Source organism: Mustelus asterias, chromosome 5 (assembly GCF_964213995.1).
Source record: "Mustelus asterias chromosome 5, sMusAst1.hap1.1, whole genome shotgun sequence".
Lineage (NCBI taxonomy): Eukaryota > Metazoa > Chordata > Chondrichthyes > Carcharhiniformes > Triakidae > Mustelus > Mustelus asterias.
Genome location: NC_135805.1, coordinates 50,673,604 through 50,679,603, shown reverse-complemented (window position 1 = coordinate 50,679,603; position 6,000 = coordinate 50,673,604).

The window sequence follows — 6,000 nt, the reverse complement described above, 5'->3', positions numbered from 1 at the left end:
AGTAGAGTGCAACGACCTTTGATGAGTGATTGATGGGTCAGGCCCAGACATGTTTGTGCATTTGTACAATTGGCCTGCCCAAGGTTTGACGGTGTTTGATTTTAATATGCCCAATTCTTTTAATTTAGGATATCCAATTTAATCAGCTTTAAAACTAGGCCCTCATTATATTACCACACTGTCCTGGTCCCCCCCCATGCCGACCCTATAGCTAAGAAAGCCTACCAATGCCTCTACTTTCTCAGAAGACTAAGGAAATTTGGCATGTCAGCTATGACTCTCATCAAACTTTACAGATGCACCATAGAAAGCCTTCTTTCTGGCTGTATCACAGCTTGGTATGGCTCCTGCTCTGCCCAAGACCGCAAGGAACTACAAAAGGTCATGAATGTAGCCCAATCCATCACGCAAACCAGCCTCCCATCCATTGAATCTGTCTACACTTTCCACTGCCTCGGCAAAGTAGCCAGCATAATTAAGGACTCCACGCACCCCGGATATTCTCTCTTCCACCTTTCTTCAGGAAAAAGATACAAAAGTCTGAGGTCACGTACCAACCGACTCAAGAACAGCTTCTTCCCTGCTGCTGTCAGACTTCTGAATGGACTTGCCTTGCATTAAGTTGATCTTTTTCTACACCCTAGCTATGACTGTAACACTACATTCTGCACTCTCTCATTTCCTTCTCTATGAACGGTATGCTTCGTCTGTATAGTGCGCAAGGAATAATACTTTTCACGGTGTTAATACACGTGACAATAATAAATCAAATCAAATTGTACCCTTCACATTTATTTGCACTATTAATTCGTCTATCTTATTGTGACTGCTTCCCAGGTACAATTTTACCACCCTTACCAGCTCAATGATGAGATTTAGCAGACTATGGATACCAGATTTGCTAGGGCTGGGAGATCAGAATATAAAATAAGTCTTCCAGTGAGCTAACTGTAGCTTGTATGTTGTTGGGTTATCAATCATTCCCCTATTGTGTATCAATTACCCCGGCTCCAATTCATTATGTGGACAATGGGAGGCACTGAAGCTTTCCATCACATGACTGAAACTGGCCAGAGATTATGAATTTTATTACTCCACAAGGGAACCCATTCAAGTGAGACTGCAAACCAACAGGTCGTCCCTTTAACCAGGAGAACAGGACCCTGCCTAACATCCAATCAACTCATGTAGTATGAGGAGGACTAATACAAGGGAACCCAGCAAGTGAGACTGCAAACGAACAGGTTAATCCTCCAACCACAAGAACAAGACTCTGCCTAACATCCCGTCAACTCAGGTAGTGTGAGGAGAACTTATTTGTTTTCACATGGAAAGATTCACATCTACAAAAACTCTGCCATAACCTCAATTGGAAATCCAGACACTTCCAATTTACCCTGGAGAGGGAGCATGCGGTGTCCACGGGCGAGGTTGACGCTTTCCGCGCCCGCTGGGCACCGCAGGGGTTGGGGTGCATTATTGACCCTAATAATCACATTTTAATTTGATGTTTTTAAGTTTCCTTTGTATTTTGATTTCTGTTCGGGCTGTTCCCCCTCCTTTTTGGGGAGCTCCCCCTTTTACTTTGTCCTGATTTAATCTGAGTTTGTTTACTTGGTTTGGTTTGACCTAAAAAGAGGACATGGACATAGTCTCAATGCCAGATTTCCATTGCCTTTCTGGGATGTGGACCTACTGCATGGAATAATCTGTAAACCCATGTCCTATGCCACCTAAAATAGATGGGGGTGGAGCTTTGCATATAGACTTGGTAGTGAATACTGGTACCAAGGACTGCTGCACTTGGAAATACATCTATCATTCTACTATGGCCGATTCATCTCACCCAGCTACATTTTTAAATTGCTTTGGGTCCATCTATCCTATCTCAGTTGTACCCACTGAGAATGATCTAGGCCAATCTCCATTACCGTGCATCCAAGTTGAGGGATGGGGTTGGCAGCTGAGCCTGCATCTTGAGCCTTGTCCAGCAGACCTTTGAGTACAAAACTCGAAACTCACATGAACATTCAATACAATTTGCCTTTGTTCGTCACCAATTGAGGAAGGCATTGCAAGAGTATATAAACCAGTTCACTCTAGGTGTCAGGAGGAACAGGAAGAGTCTTTGACTTTACATTGCTGTCTTGGAAATGAATCTGTTTTAAGATCCAGACTAGCTTCAGACTCATTTGTCTCCGCATACAATTATTGGAATTAACATGGTAGCAGAGGATGAACATTAAGCTTTGGTGATTGGTTACTGAATAAGTTTTGACACTCTCCTCAGAGAAAAAAGAAATATACTGTTGCTGATAAACTCAGTTACAGAATGGAAGAAGGATGCTGCAAATTTTTAGGCTTTGACTATCCACTGACTTTTTTTTTGGAGGCGAAACTATAGCAGAAATGGAGAAATGAAGTTGAGATGTGGACACGGGTTACTTTGTAATGTTGTTGTGGATTTCAGGAAAGGAGCCATGCTCCCTGACTGGATAGGGAATTGTGTTGTGGAGATGCCGGCATTGGACTGGGGTAAACACAGTAAGAAGTTTCACAACACCAGGTTAAAGTCCAACAGGTTTATTTGGTAGCGCAAGCCACTAGCTTTCGGAGCACTGCCCCTTCACCAGGTGAGTGGGAGTTCTGTTCACAGACAGGGCATATAAAGACACAAACTGAATTTACAAAATAATGGTTGGAATGCGAGTCTTTACAGGTAACCAAGTCTTAAAGGTACAATGTGAGTGGAGAGAGGGTTAAGCACAGGTTAAAGAGATGTGTATTGTCTCCAGCCAGGACAGTTAGTGAGATTTTGCAAGTCCAGGCAAGTCGTGGGGGTTACAGATAGTGTGACATGAACCCAAGATCCCGGTTGAGGCCGTCCTCGTGTGCGGAACTTGGCTATCAGTCTCTGCTCAGCGACTCTGCGCTGTCATGTGTCGTGAAGGCCACCTTGGAGAACGCTTACCCGAAGATCAGAGGCCGAATGCCTGTGACCGCTGAAGTGTTCCCCAACAGGAAGAGAACACTCTTGCCTGGTGATTGTCGAGCAGTGTTCATTCATCCATTGTCGTAGCTTCTGCATGGTCTCCCCAATGTACTATGCCTCGGTACATTCTTTCCTGCAGCGTATCAGGCGACAACGTTGGCCGAGTTGCAAGTGTATGTACCGTGTACCTGATGGACACCTATGAGGGAGGATAGGTGCCCTTTGGGAGAGATCAAATGTCCTTGAGGAGAGATAAAGTGCTCTTTGGGATTGTCAAAAGTAGACATGAATGTGCTTAAGCTATTGGAACAGGCAAAAGGAGCTGTCAAACTGTTGAGACTTTTAAAACCCCTGCTGTTTAAAGATTTGAGCAAAATATTGATTTGATTTATTATTGTCACATGTATTAGTATACAGTGAAAAATATTGTTTTTTGCGTGCTAACGTGAAAAAACATACCAGAGGGAAGGAGAGTGCAGAATGTACTGTTATAGGCATAGCTGGAGTACAGAGAAAGATCAACTTGATACAAGGTAGGTCCATTCAAAAGTCTGATGACAGCAAGGAAGAAGCTTTTTTTGAGTTGGTTGGTATATGTCCTCAGACTTTTGTATCTTTTTCCCGATGGAAGAAGGTGGAAGAGAGTATGTCCGGGGTGTGTGGGGTCTTTGATTATGCTGGCTGCGTAGTGTAGACAGTGTCAATGGATGGGAGGCTGGTTGGAGTGATGGACTGGGCTTCATTCAAGACCCTTTATAGTTTATTGTAGTCTTGGGCAGAGCAGGAGCCATACCAAACTGTGATACAACCAGAAAGAATGCTTTCTATGGTGCATCTGTAAAAGTTGGTGAGAGTTGTAGTGGACATGCCAAATTTCCTTGGTCTTCTGAGAAAATAGAGACATTGGTGGGCTTTCTTAACTATAGCGTCCGCATGGAGGGACCAGGGCGGTTTGTTGGTGATCTGGACAGCTAAAACTTGAAGCTCTCGACCATTTCTACTACATCCCCATTGACGTAGACAGGGGCATGCTTTCTACTATGCTTCCCAAAGTTGATGACTATCTCCTATTGTCTGCAGTGTAAAAAAATCTGCTTGATGTTTCACTTTATCGACATAAGCTTGTTGGTTATCAAATGGGATTAGCGTCACACGGCTGATTTAACTATCATCAGTTGGGTGCCTGTCATTATACAGTTTGATAGCACCAAGTGATTGTGTACTCTTTGAACGAGCATGATGGATCCCAATGCTTGTTTTGTAAGGGATTAAAAGAAGTTAAATTTTATGAATGGGTTTTCATCAATGAGAGTGTTTTTTTTTAAATAGTGAATTCTTCAACTGGCACTTAAGAACTATATTTTATGTCATCTCAGCTTGGGTGTCGAGGTCTGCCAGTTTCTGCCAGAATGGTTGACGACTCTGGGTCTGTACTTGTTGCAGTTTAGAAGGATGAGGGGGGGTGGGGGGGATCTTATTGAAACTTACAGGATACTGCGAGGCCTGGATAGAGTGGACATGGAGAGGATGTTTCCACTAGTAGGAAAAACTAGAACCAGAGGGCACAACCTCAGGGTAAAGCAATGACCCTTTATAACAGAGATGAGGAAGAATTTCTTCAGCCAGAGAGTGGTGAATCTATGGAACTCTTTGCCACAGAATGCTGTTGAGGCCAGGTCATTGAGTGAGTTTTAAGACAGAAATAGATAGGTTCTTGATTAATAAGGGGATCAGGAGTTATGGGGAAAAGGCAGGAGAATGGGGATGAAAAAATATTAGCCATGATTGAATGGCAGAGCAGACTCGATGGGCCGAGTGGCCTAATTCTGCTCCTATGTCTTATGGTCTAATGTCAATGGTGGATACTGGGTGAGTTTCCATTGTAGTTATAAGAGCAGAGGGTGGTGGGTGGGAGGACATGGGTTGGCACTAAATTGACATGGGCTGGGGCGGGTGACATTTTGGTTCCCAGCATAAAATTTGGTGGCGGGGGGGGGGGGTATTCCAAGGATGTGCTGGGGAATCCCTCTTGGCGGTTCCCAGGTAAGAGTTTACCTGGTAATTGTCCAGAAGTGCTAACTTCTTCTGGACAATTGTGCCGTCCTGGGAACCATCTGACAAAGCAACTTAAATCGCCAACTCCGGATGGTCCTGCCAATGTTATGCAAATAGTTACTCTGAAAAGGTTATGTGAATTAAAATCACTTCTAACTTCTGGGTAACTGTTTTAAATACCCAGATTGATGCCTGATCCCCCAGGGGACACCCCTACCCAATCCGCCAGGGGACACCCCCACCCCCTGACTAATCACCCCCTGAGATAATTCCCACCCCTGACCCCTCATAGGATTTCCCTCACCCCTGCCAACTTCTGACCCCTCAGAGTACTCCCCACCTCCCTGCCCCTCTCCTCCAACCCAAGCACCCAAATCCCATCCACTTACTTGGACAATCATCTTCTCCATGGCTGTCAATTTCACTGGGCTCTTTAAACTTATCTACTTTACGGCAGCTAGTGCAGTAAAAAAATGGGCTGAAGTCTCCCTAAATCCAATGGCGCTTAACTAGGTTGGGGCTTGCGGGAACTCTTTCAATGCAGGCCCCAAGCAGCTCTGGCCATTGGAGGTTTCAGCGCAGTTTTCAAAAACAGGTAAGTGTGCATTAAAGCTTTGTCATTATAGCAGGCCTTCTCTTTCCGTCACCAGTTGGAAGTCATGGCCCACTATCCTCCTTAAGCAAATTTCAAGTTTAAAGAAACTGTAATTTGATTTGCTACCACTAGAGTGTGCTCATTGATTGTATTAAAATAATATACTTGAGAGAGCAGGCTCGCAGAATTTTTTATCCCAACACTTCCAAACTTAGATGAAGTAAACCAATGTACCTTTTCTGTGCCTTTCATTTTCATATTATGGATCACAAACTACCATACTGCCTCACACTGTTAAATGTTTAACATGATTGCCTGTTGGTTGGTGGATAGTGTGTCAGTATGATTTATTGTGGCT